The sequence below is a fragment of the Charadrius vociferus genome, unplaced genomic scaffold (assembly GCF_000708025.1).
Source record: "Charadrius vociferus isolate BGI_N301 unplaced genomic scaffold, ASM70802v2 scaffold162, whole genome shotgun sequence".
NCBI lineage: Eukaryota > Metazoa > Chordata > Aves > Charadriiformes > Charadriidae > Charadrius > Charadrius vociferus.
In genome coordinates, this window is record NW_009647236.1 from 4,580,376 (window position 1) to 4,593,308 (window position 12,933).

Below are 12,933 nucleotides of genomic sequence, written 5' to 3' on the forward strand. Positions count from 1 at the left end.
TCAGAGGTTGCAACCTATGGATCTAGGTACAAGAGAAGGGTTAGTTCCCACAATCTTTGCAAAAAAAAAAAAAGTTGCATCAGGATTTATTCTTGTGGAAGAAAGAGGAATAGAGGGTGGATGGGGAGGGGAAAAATAATTAAAGAAAAAAAGAGTTCTTGGGACTTTTTTAATTCAAAATTTTATAGAGGGGCAAAAGTGATGTTTACCAGATAGAATGCTGATTTTTTTAATATATTTACAACAGTATTTGTGTAAAAAAACAAAAAAAGTGAGATTGTTAAAAGTAATTTTTCTTTGTTTTCTTTTTTGTTTTGCGTACACTGCCACTAATATCTTTTTTTTTATTATATATATGAATATATATAAAAATATATATTTTATTTTAAATTGAGACTGTTAAGGTTAGCTAACCTGCTTCCAGATAGAGGGGGGGAGGGGAGATGATCTTGATTTTTATTTTAAAAAAGAGGAAGGATGTTTCTTAATTTTCTTTTCTAGTATTATTCTCTCTCTCTCTTTTCTAATGGAATCAAGAATTACCTGGGTCGATGAGGGGCTCTGTGAAGTCATCTGTGAGATTATCTACTAGAGTTTGTGCATCCTGCAGTATCATTTGAACTGCTACTTCGTTTTTGAATTACGTGGTTCTCTTTTTGGCTCTTACCAAGGTTCTGTTGTTCTTTTTTTGGTTCCATCTCAGAATTTATTTCTGCTGAAGGGCAGTTCCTTTTGAGAAAGATTTTTCTAGCAATGTTCCCTTGGTTTGGGGGATGATAGAACCTGTAGTCTTTTCTTTCTCCTTATTTGAAAAAGTAATTGAAGTTTTGGACGTGTGTAATAACTAGGTTTTCCCTTCTTTTTGGTCACTGGACAAGAATTAATCTGCTGTATTGTTCTCTCATCCCTGCCTTGCTCGCTAGAGAGCTTCCATATTTGTGTGGGAATCTGATCCTGCCCCTGGTAATTTGTGCTGATGCCAAAATAACTTAAAATGTTACCATTGCAAATAATCTTCCCTTCGTCATTTGCAAAAACATCTAGCTGAAGGGCCACATCCCGCATTCTCTGCATATGCAAAGCTATGCAAGGAATGTAGGATCAGTGTGAAAGATTGATTCCTGATCTGCATATATATGTTGGTGTTTTGTATTTTGTTTTATTGTGTTTGGGCTGGTGTTCTCCCTAGTCGTGTTCTGTGTATCTGCGTGAGAATTTTTCCCCCAAAGCCAACTCCCAAAGTACATGGGTCCTTAGTTCAGTTGGATCAGTGTCTGACACTATCTTTGTCTTGCTTGAAATCCATAGCTAGGATTTGCACCAGCTGCACTCTGGACTTTATATTTTAGGCAGAGAAGAAGCACCTAACAAAAATATGCAAAAAGAAAAAAAAAGAAAAATTGCTAGTTTAGCTTTTACTCGTGTCTATATTTAAATTAAGCTTTCTTAAGTTTACAAAACTTTGCTTGTGAACACTGAGTATTTCACGTGAGACACTTTTATGCTGGACAACTTTCTAACTATTGACTTGATAGATCTCCACATACAATTTTGCGTGTTCTTTACACCTGCGGCTTCTGTATCGGATGTCTGTGATTTGGCACAGGTAACTTCATTGCTGTGTTCTACACCTGTTCCATTACTAATTTATTTTGGGGAAAAAAACTGACAGGTGGTTCGGTCTCAGAATTTTTCTGTACCCTGCAAGGTATTGTTTAGCAGATCCTAAACGCTGAAGCCCTGATTCTCAGCTGCAATAGGCAGCATAAAAAGACTTTGAGGCAGTGCCAGAGCAAATGAGTCTCTTATATGGTAACGTCTGTTTTTGTTACCAATTTGTTTGGGTAGTTCAAGGGGGCTGGAGAGAGAGCACAAGTTAGTTAACAAATAATTGTTCTCCTAACCACACTGGTAAAAGCAATGCTGGGATGTAAACAGACAAGTGAAAAGACAAAGCCTAAGACACAGAGAGGGAGAACTAATATCGGCCGTGTAAAGACACACTAAGTCTGTACAGAAAATAAAGGTTCTAGAGATAAGGGTGTGGAAGAAAATGGGGAAGGTGAACCTATATAAAAGGATTGAAGGCTTTTTTCTGAGATGTTTGGTATCAAAAAGTTTGGTGTTCTCCCGTATGAGGAATTAATGAAAAAATTTACCCAGCTTAAAATTCTGTAGCTGCTCATTTGTCATCTGAGGTCTGGGGAAAGCTGTTTAATTTGCCATTGTTAAATCTGGTGAACTATAGTCAAGATGTAGCATATTCTGGAATATGGTTCTGATACCCAAAGAGATATGCCAGTACACAGGAAATAAGAATCAGGGTTTACAACCACCAAAAGCTGAATACTATGGCGTTTAGAGAGAAAAATCTTCTCTAAATTTTAATTCGTCAGTTTTCAATCTTCCCTAAATCAAAGAAGCATCATCTTTGAAATGCAAATTTATTATGGGGCCTAATAAATTTGAAGTGAATTAAAGATCAGTTGTGAATAAATGAAGGGGTTTTTTATTTTATTTAAAAAATAAACAAAATACCTAAAGGAAAGTTAAGACATACTAGATTGAATTCTAAATCACTTGTCAAAGAGTTTAGGCCAAGTTCTTCACAAATGGCTGCCTGAAATATACACTGATTTTCTTGAACTTCCAGGCTCAAAAATTAGTGACTTGATTTTGTAAAATGTGGAGCAACTCGCAGCATGACTGCAAATGTAGCTGAAAGTGCTCATCAGGTCACTTATTTAAGTGCCCTTCTGTGAACTTAGAAGCTCAAACATTGACCCCTTCATCTTTTAAAATGTTAATTTTTTTTTAATAATGCTTCCTCCCGTCTATTGAAATATCTATTTACAACTTGGAAACAACTACAATATCTGAAGGTTACAGGTATCTTCAAGCTTCATGTATTGCTACAATATTCCTTAGCAGAAAGAACGCCTGTGGTACACTAGCAGTTGCAGTGATCTACAAACTGCTGTTGATAGTGTTTAGGCGCATCCATCTCAGTACACTTGGAAGGCTTCTTTCAAAACTCCTGATAAAACGATACAGATGAGAAAGAGCAGACTGCAGCACACATCCCTCTGATGGCGCATGCAATATCCTGCATTCCTTAAGCCTGATTCTCACTTTCCTTAAAGCTCTCTTCATATTGCTTTGGCAATGGAAAAAGGCATTAAATAGGACATAAACTAAGGCATACAAATCAAGGCCTCTCTGCAAGGCAAAAGTGCAATAAAGGAAGCCTTAGAGTAAATGAGAGGTAAGTGCCTTCTCTTAGTGCTGCTGAGGCTGATGAAGTCAATGGAAAATGCAGGATTGGCCAGAGCGGATCTGCCCTGTGGTCCACCTTACCCAGTATTCTGTCTCTGCGTGTGGCCAGTTACAGATGATTTGGATGAAGATGAAAGACCCACGTTGGATAATTACAAAGTAATAAGCCTAAGAGGGAAGATTTATTATAACCCTCATTAGCTATGTATCTGCTTATAACCTAAAGACATAATAATTTATGGCCTTCACTTTTCATCCCATATAAAAATTACATGTTGTGGCAGATAATTCTCATTATCCTTCAAAGATCTAGCTTATTAATTGCTAGGTGACCCCAGTGCTGTCCTGTGGAAGTGAGTTCCTCAGGTTAATTGCCACCTTGTTGAAATTATTCCTTTTCAGGTTAATTTTGTTGCTATTCATTGAAACACCTTTGTTCTCGTATGATGTGAAATCATAAATCAGAGAAACAAAATTTAACTTCTCTTGCCCATTCCGCTGAAGTCTGCCTTACTCTGGGAAAGCTGAATCCACAAGGAATGCAGGACCACAACATAGGTGTCTGCTGGTCAGTAAGGGGAGAACAGCTTCCGAGTGTGTGCGTGTGCGTGTCTGAAGTGTGTGCATTGGTAAGGTCCTCTACAGTGATCTCTTGCAGAGGACTAGCAAGTACAACTGCGTAAATAATGGGAACATTCCAGTAGAGTACACCAGTCTAGAAATTGTCACATGATGTTAACAGGGAAGAGTGGCATTTAATTGACTTTCTAAGAGAATGAGATTTCCCTTCTAAGATCAAAGAGGCTAAGTGGTACCCATTTTTCTTCTTTTGACTTTTTTTTTATCCAAAGGAGAGTTGAGTAATAACCCACAATAGCTCCCTCATTTCTTGCCAACCCCAAACTAATAGATTTCAGTCGGCCTTATGCTACTCAATTAATACTGGATTGTTCACATGATGGAGGAGCAAATCTCTTGCCTTTAGCAAGTATTATGCTGGCATGTCCTGCCTCTCTTAGTAATAAAAACAAGTCCTGTAGGGAGAAGGTACGAAACATAGTACTTGCAGGAGTGTTGAGACCAATCCAAAATGAGAAGCACCCAAACCATTTCAAACATAACCAGACCTTCAGTATGCTTTTAGGACTGTAGATCTGTGACCCTTCTGACAGTCTTATGCTAAGGAAATCCTCCAGCTCTCACTGCTGAAGATGACTTGCCGCTCAAAAAGAAATATAATACCAAATTAGCACCTGGTGGCTGTACTGTCAAGGAAAACTAGACCTTGTTAGTCCAACCCTTTCAATTCAACATCAAGCTCCTCTGAGCTATTGAAATAAACCTGATAGAAATGGATCAGCAGGTAGCCTAACTGAAGCAGCATCTGATCAGCCTAAAGCAAAATAACTGCTTTTCACATTCCCCGATTTGTTTGTGTGCTGGCTGCGAGAATTCACAAAGGAGGTGTAATGTGATGAGAACTTGGCCCTGAGAGGTTCTGAGCCTCCTCTGCTCCCAGGAGACTTGTCACTCAGTAGGACCTGGCCCCTGAGTGATCACAGCTCTGCTGAAGAAAGGCTTGTGAGAGAAACTAAAGATAATACATTACATCTGGAGTCTTGAGTTTGTAAATGCAATGAAAACCTTTCCCAGTGCTTGAATGTCCCGCTGACAGAAACCAAAATCAGGTAGGAAGGCCTTGCAGAGGGGCAGATACTGAAAGTACCGAGTTTCTGCAGCGTGTCCAGTGAGACAATGAAGTGTATGAAGGTGGCCTATGACAGATTGATGTCCATCATGGGCTTGTTCTGGCCATGCCAAGTCAGTGTTCTTGCTGCTCTTAACCTTCTTATTTGTCCTGGAAGTAATAAGGTCTCAGCTGAAGCTACTCGGTGATCTAGTTCATTTCAGCAGAAGCAAAGGAGTCCCCAGATTTTGACAGATGACTAAGCTGGGAAATTTTGAGAGAATTTTAGGTATGTGCATGTTCTTCAAACTAACTCCGACAAAACAAAAAGGCTGGTTATGTTTTCTTTAGCGCACAACAGAGAGATTTGGTCCACAAGGGAAACACTGACAGAGAGACAACCTGTCTGAAAAATAAGAATGCTTTACTCTCTTAGACCTATTGTTCTGAAGCACGAGGGGGAATCTTTGTTTCATTTTTCTAAGAAAATATGTAAATGAGAAACAAGATGTGTTAGGTAATAGTGTATATCCATCTAATTATTCCCAGTGGTGATAACTAATCAGCTAGATTAGTGCCTCTAGGAACAGGGAAAATGTTATGCATTCATTTCTGATCCCCCTTCGCTATAGATCAGGAGTAACTAAGATGGAAACAGTAGAGTTATACAAATGCAAAATTTTGGTGAATGAAAGGATTGTTTCCCTGTGTAAGTCAGCCAGTATCTGGACAAATATCCACTCCGAATTAGTGTTTATAATTCCTAGGATGCTGTTAGATAATCTTGGTTTGAAATTCATGTTTTTAATGGGAAAAAAAAAAAAAAGCAAAGTTACATATTAATAGATATTTTTTTCATGATATGTTTAGCAATGGTGCTGGCTTCTTTTTGCATTTTAGCCTCTGCAGTAGTGCTTGATCCCCAGGCATTATGAAAGTCCAAGTGTAGGAGAAGCAGAGTTGACTGACCTACTGTGAATAAGGTAAAAAATTAAATTGGACCCATAATGTGCTTTAAATCACTGTTCATGTTGCAATTGGTAGCTCAACTAAGGACTTTCTGGGTTTATTTTAAAATACAAGGAGTCAAACATATTCTAAACATAATTCTAGCGAAGTCACATCAGGAGAAAAATTAGTCATGGTTTTTAAATACCAGTTTCCCCCAGAATTGTTCATTAAAAGCTTTTAAAATAATAAGAGGCCAACTCAAGATATGCAGAACTCTGCTACTATAACATGATTCTTCATGTTATACATGATCACAGTTTCCACCACCAGAACCAAGTCTACTTCACTAACTGACTTCTTTTCCCCGCAGTCAGTGAATTGAGATTTTTGTGCACAACCACATATGCCCAAGGAAAACTCTTAGTGTTTCCCCTAGGAAAAATAGCGTAACATTGAGGTAAGCAGACCAAGAAGGTCTTCCAAACACCATGTTAACTGTATTTTAACCCCTCAGTTTACACATTTGTCCTCAACTGTTTTTCAAAAAGCAAAGAGCAGTAAGATACTTCTTTGGGAAGCAAATACACTGCAGCCTTGAATACACTACAGCCTCATATACAATTGCTGCCTTAAAACAGAAATGTGTCTGAGTAGTATGAAGTGTGCGTATGTTTTGTATCTGTAGCACAGTTTCATCTAAAACATTCCCTTCATGTGAGATGTGTTATGTTGTGTTTCCCTGTTTGAGAGGGTAGGGTAGAGATAAAGAAGCGTTAGTGAGGCATAGTGGTCTCTTCATATTGAATGGTGCTTCCCAGCTGTTTCAGTTACAGCTCCAGGTTTGGTCCTCTTCCAAAGTGATCTCCTCCTTTTCATTGGGTTGGTTGGCATCAACTCCCTGTAAAACATTGGAGGGTAAATCCTGTTCCTAAACCAAATGAACAACACGGGAGTGAGGCTGTGTGATTTGACTACTGACTCCAGTCTCACCAATGCCAGTGGAATTCATGAGAGAGAAATCCAGTGAAAATCTACTTCCCAGTGACAAATTCTGTTCTTAATTTCTATCCATTTAACCTGTATTGCCACTTTGGGGATTGCATGTGTATCACTGGAGATAAATGTAGGCCCTTTGATTGGTTTAGCTGTTGTTTCTTTTAAGCAAAACATATTCTACGAATATCCTTTTGCTTCAGTAGTATCATTATACAAACAAAAGAACTGCCAATATCCCGTTGTGTGTGAGAACTTCTGTCCAGTTCAGCCCACAGGGATATTCCTGTTTCCACTCCTCATGCGAACTTTATTAGCCCTTGAGCCCTCTTTGTGCTGCAAAATTTCATGCACAGTCGTGCACCACAGCCGAAGCATCCCTCATAAATGTTCCATGTCAGGTTGGGCTCAGGTATTACAGTAGCTCATATGCTTTCATATGGTCCCCACTGGGACTTATCCTGCTGGAAAATCTGGTACAAGTGTAGCAAAGCATTTCTTGCTTTAGGTATTTTCCTGGCAGGACTGCAGGCTTCTACAGTGTGCACACTTTATACAGTTGACTTGTTGGTGATTTTTTGCCAACTTCACAGTCCTATGACACTTGAGGGAAGTGCAGAGCTTGGTTAGATACTTATTGTTGTGCTCAACTGTCCGACTCTGCAGTGTCCTGTTCCTACAAAACAGACTATATAATTACTAACAAAACAGATCTATATAATTAATGAGGCACCTTTTGTATTTCACTTTGCTCCTTTTCTTTTTGCCACCTGGATATTGCCGTGTTCTTTGTTGAACCTTTTGAAGTCCCCTAAAAGTTCAGCCCCCATATTGAATATATACTATTTGACTAGAGAGAACCATCACATTCAGGAAGCAGGATTACATTCACGCAACTGCCCTGAAATACATCACGACTTTCTTCCTCTCACTTTTCCCATGAAGTCCTTTACTTTCATTTGTCATGTAGTCTGTTGGTACCTATGGGATCTTTGAATAAAACCAAATTATATGGCCTCTGTGTGTGTGTGCATGCAAATGCATGTGTGAGTATGCGTGTGTATGTGTGCACGTGTAGGCAGATAGCTAGCTATCTCTTTCTGGCTTTACAGACAGGTTGTTAATTGAGTGTGTGGACATGCATGGTTCAGGAAAGGGTTTAGATGAAGCAGTGGGTACAGCATTAACTGTGTGAAGCATTGGCATGAATCTATATGAATCTAATGAAAAAAATATGTACACTACTTATACAGTATGTGTGCACACATACATTCATAAAACACATTATGTTGGCCAAATGCTCTTAACTGGACGTTTGCCCAAATACGATGTTTGCCTTCATTCAAAACATGACACCCAGATTTAGTCCAGTGTATTTTTGTGAGTACCCATTATGAAGGGAAGGATGAAGTGTGCCTCTCAGAGCCTTGTGTGCTATTTCAGCCACAAAATAAATAAAACAGTCCAGCTCAGCAGGCTTTACTAGCAGAGATGGGCATCCATGGGGGCGGACAGCTCTGGAATGATACTGCTGAGTTCAGTCACTCATTTCCATTGAATTTCAGCATGTTCATCTGACAAAGGAATAAAATCCAAGCAAAGTAATCTAACTTGTCTGTTTGCTCCCCTTAAAAAGAACACTAAAAAATTATCAAGTCTTTAAACAGTTAGCAACACTGTATTGATAGGCTCTAAAATACTCCAGGTCTGGAGTCTCTAGTATCCAAAGCGCCATATCAAACAGCTCTTTCCCCACCTCACGTACTCTGAAACACGTTGACTATGAATATATCTTTACAAGTAATCTGAGTAATCCATTCCAAATGTGCAGTCACTAACAATTAAAACTTGAGTTTCTGTCCCTTGGTCTTTGCCAGAATCTTTTCAGGAACATGGTTAGTGTGTCTAGAATACCAATAGATTGTCAGGAGGAGAAGAAATTGGTCAGTGAGAGTATTCAGTATGTAACCCATGAGAATGCAGGATTTCTAGAACTCATTTTTTGCCCATTTAGTTAGTGGGATGAATAAGGACATTTACCTACAGCTGCCTATTTTGGTATCATATTGGCCCTAAAAGTAGCATTTTATTCTTTTAACTCTTTTGCCCAATTGGGAGATTGTCCTTGTCCCAGAGAGGGTAATTAGAGATTTTGGGGGGATTTTTTCTTTCATTTTTACTCATACAAAGTTGAGTAAACGTTATTCCTCTTCTTAGATTGGTGGCATTTCCCTTCGCCTTGTGAATAAGATGATAAATGCAACAGTTTTGGCTGGTTGATTTTGGGGTGAGGTTTTTATTTTGGTTTGGGGTTTTTCTTTGGTTAAATGTACATTGTCTCTCTATAGTCAAAATGTCTGTGACTGTAACAGTATGTATTTCTTTTACTGGAGAAAATAGACTTTTTGGTTTTTGTTAACAGTACTAGTGACTTTGTGGAAAATGACAAGTTGCTATTTAGATCTGCTTAGTTAAGTACAGTACACTACAATACAGTATTTCTGAAAGCTAGAACATACAGTACACAATATATATAGCAATTCTATATCAATATATATACATAGTATAATCATTTAACTTTTGCATCTGCCTATGATCATAGAAAAATTATTTTTCACATGTATCATTCACAACCCAATCAACTGCTGCAGCTATTTGAAGCATTTAACAATCATTACAGTTCTAGTGTGCTTTTTCATATTATTGGCTTCTTTATTGTCTTTACAATTATTTTTTTCAGGCTTTTTAAAATCTCTATGTAGCAAGATGTAGGAAAGTAATTTTTTTTAAGAAAAGGTAAAACAGTATTAGGCTCTACAAAAAGTTAGAGATTGTTCCCTGCTACCCTTTCATATCAGAAGAACAATTAACCAAAACAATTAAGGTTATCTATTATCTCTCTTCTGAGATGTCCTGTTATTTCATTTGTAAAAGTGTTTGTCAGACTTTCCTCTTCCATTCCTAGCCTTGGAGAAAGATGCAGCAAGTGGTCTTTCATTCTTTCCTAGTTCTGTTTATTTGAAGTCTTAAGATTTCCTAAAATTATCCTCCACACTAACATGGATTAGAAGAAATATTATTCTCTGTACAGTTATGCTAAATGTGACCAGTGGATTTTGCCAGGAATTGGATAAAAAATACCTCCATCCACCACTACTAATATATTCCCATTGCATCTTTACTCATCCACTTGATCCCCCCTTTTTCAAATGAAAACATCCTCTGCAAGTTTGAGTTTCACTTCAGAAGTTTCCCCAGGGAGTGTTGCCTTTATCATCTTCACAGCGCGTCGCTGTTGGGTTTGAATTTTGGGTCAGTCCCACTAAATTTTAATTGTCACCACAGAGCTGCTGAAAAAAATGTCACTAGGGATATGTCTACATCTAGATCCAAATAGCCCAGAGGAAGCTGATCGACACCCAAGCCTTATGGCTTGGGGTGTTCTTTCTGTATTCTTATCTTGCAACAGATGGCCCAGGCAGCAAGTCTGGATCCAAACTTCATAAGAGCGCAAAGTTACAAAAGCATGGGCATTTATGTTTGCTTTTCTGATTCAGACACATCTCAGATGACCTTCATTCCTTTGGTTGTTAACATATCACTCCTAAATGAAAATGTGCAAAATCAAGTGGATGAGGGTTGTGGAGGAGGTATTCATTATATCTCATTTCTCCTTGCTGTGAAGACTGGAAGAAATGAGAGATGGTCACATCAATTATAAACTGTGCTTTCACTGAGAATGAGGAAATGTGTGTGTGCAACCAAATGTGCAAATCAATAAACTTAAAAGTGATTTTGGAGTGGGAAGAGAGGGAAAGAGTTACCTATGCCACATCCTGGGATAATAAAACTTCAAGCATAGGATGATGAAGTGCTGGCATTCCTTACAGACTCTTGTCATCTGCCATTTGCACTTATGTGGAGGCCACTACCACATCCTTTTTCTTTCTACTTGCAGTTTAAAAGTTATGGTCTTCCAGCAGGGATTTTTAAGTCTGGCTTTTCTTTATTCTGTGTATACCCATTTGTAAGAGAAGGAAGAGACTATCCTCTCAATATTAATTATGCAGGTAACAAAAGTAGATTACCCTATTACATAAAGGATGGGCTTTGTCCCATTAAGCCAAACAGGTGCCATTTCCCCAATTAATTCCAGTTAGCTGCTGCAACAGAGTGCTGATTCAGTGGTCCACATTTTCTGACCATGGTCTTTGCCTTTTCCTTTGACTGAATACTGAATCATACATATTTTCGTAGAGAGTGTTCTCACTTCACTGAGAATGCCTGGTTATTTAAATGGCTGCATACCCATTCCACGCTTCCCCTGCTAATCCTTTGTAAGGTTCAGTAATTCATTTAGGATAATTACTAGTTTAACGTGTTTCTTGATTTAACTTCTTTGTTGCCTTTTATTTTTCCTAATGCTTTTTTAAACACCTCAGTTCATTTTGCATCTTATACAGTTTACAGTTTATATTTTTAGGCTAAGAAGTGGTTTTACAAACAGGATGGTACCAAACAGGTAGATTATCCACACTAGAGATTGTACTTTTAGAACGCAGTGTGTACAGATACAATTGCCTAAGGGAAAGTGAAACTAACAAAATAATCAGCTGGTGAACACTATTTTAACATATCTTTTTCATAAAAGACAGTCATTCATTTTTGAATCCAGAAATCTTGCTTTTTTTGAACGCGTCCTTTCTTTTTCATTCTCTGAAGAAATACTGATCTTGAGAATTGTGATATTCTAAGAAACTTGTTTCGTATGTGCATATTTTCTGCTTTTCTAAGGAGAGAGAAAACAGAAGGTGATACTGGCTTTACAGTTTTCTAGACTCTTGCATTGGAGACTTTCCTTGAACGATATAAACATCAAGGGAAGACTGTCCAAATATTAGCTTTATTCTAGTATATGGTTTTCACTACTACTTTCATTTTCCATCTCCTCGTTGACCAAGTAGACCTCTAGGGCTAATGCAAGCCATGGTTTCATGTTTCTGTGGTCGACGGCATTTGTATTCAGCTCCTTTTTGCACTTCTTTTCGGTGTTATACTGCTTTTGAGGAACACAACAGTTGAAGTAGGTAACACTATCACCACGAGGGGGAGAACCTTGAGAATGTTGCTCTGTGCTACTGTGCAGGGACAGAAAGGGATTTTAAACTTCTGCTCTGCAAGGTTGAATAAGAGGAGAGTCCCCTGACTTGGGGGTGCTTGCACCAAAGACTGGGGGGCCTCCCAAGAGAGAGGAATGCTTGAATTCCATACAAGGGACTTGCTCTTCGCCTGTGCCACTTAGAGGATAAGACTGAGTTTCCAGGATCTGCTGCTGCTCTTTTTCTAATGAATGAATATCTTTTTAAAAAATTATAGTTCCTATTTATTGGTGGAAGAGGTGTCACTCTTTCATTTATTAGAGTCAGAACTACTTGTTCACAAGTATCTTTCAACAAGTTTCATAGTCTTTTGGGTTGCCCTATATCCTTTGTCCTAATGCTAGGATGTAGCTTGGACTGCTGTGAAACCCATAGGGGTCCCTTAAATCTGGAATTGATTGCCAGTTTCATATGTGCTGAGCATTCAGTCCCCTAGATCCTTGCTCCAAAGTTCCGATTCAAAGAAATTCTTACAATGAAATGAAACAGAAAATCAGTGGTTTCCCATAAACTCCACCCATAATGAGCTTTTGTTGTCAAACATAAAATAAATAGGTTGCTTGGTTCAGGCAGGATGTATTGCATGAACTTTCTTGACAGCATCAGTGAGGTCTATGCTTCATCCTGAAAACTGATTGAACCAGTACTCTGTGGGCCAAATTCTGCAGGTGGTACCCACACGCTCTTTTGTTGACTTCAGTGGGTTTTCTCTGACATGGAAAGCATGTGTAGTCCTACAGAAAGCTATAGTCCTAAAAACTACTTTCATATACACCCTTCAAGATCTCACAGGACTGTTCCCCATAATTTAGCATGTTTCTGCCCAAAGTTTCTAGTCTTTATAAAATTGACTCAAAATTTGATTTC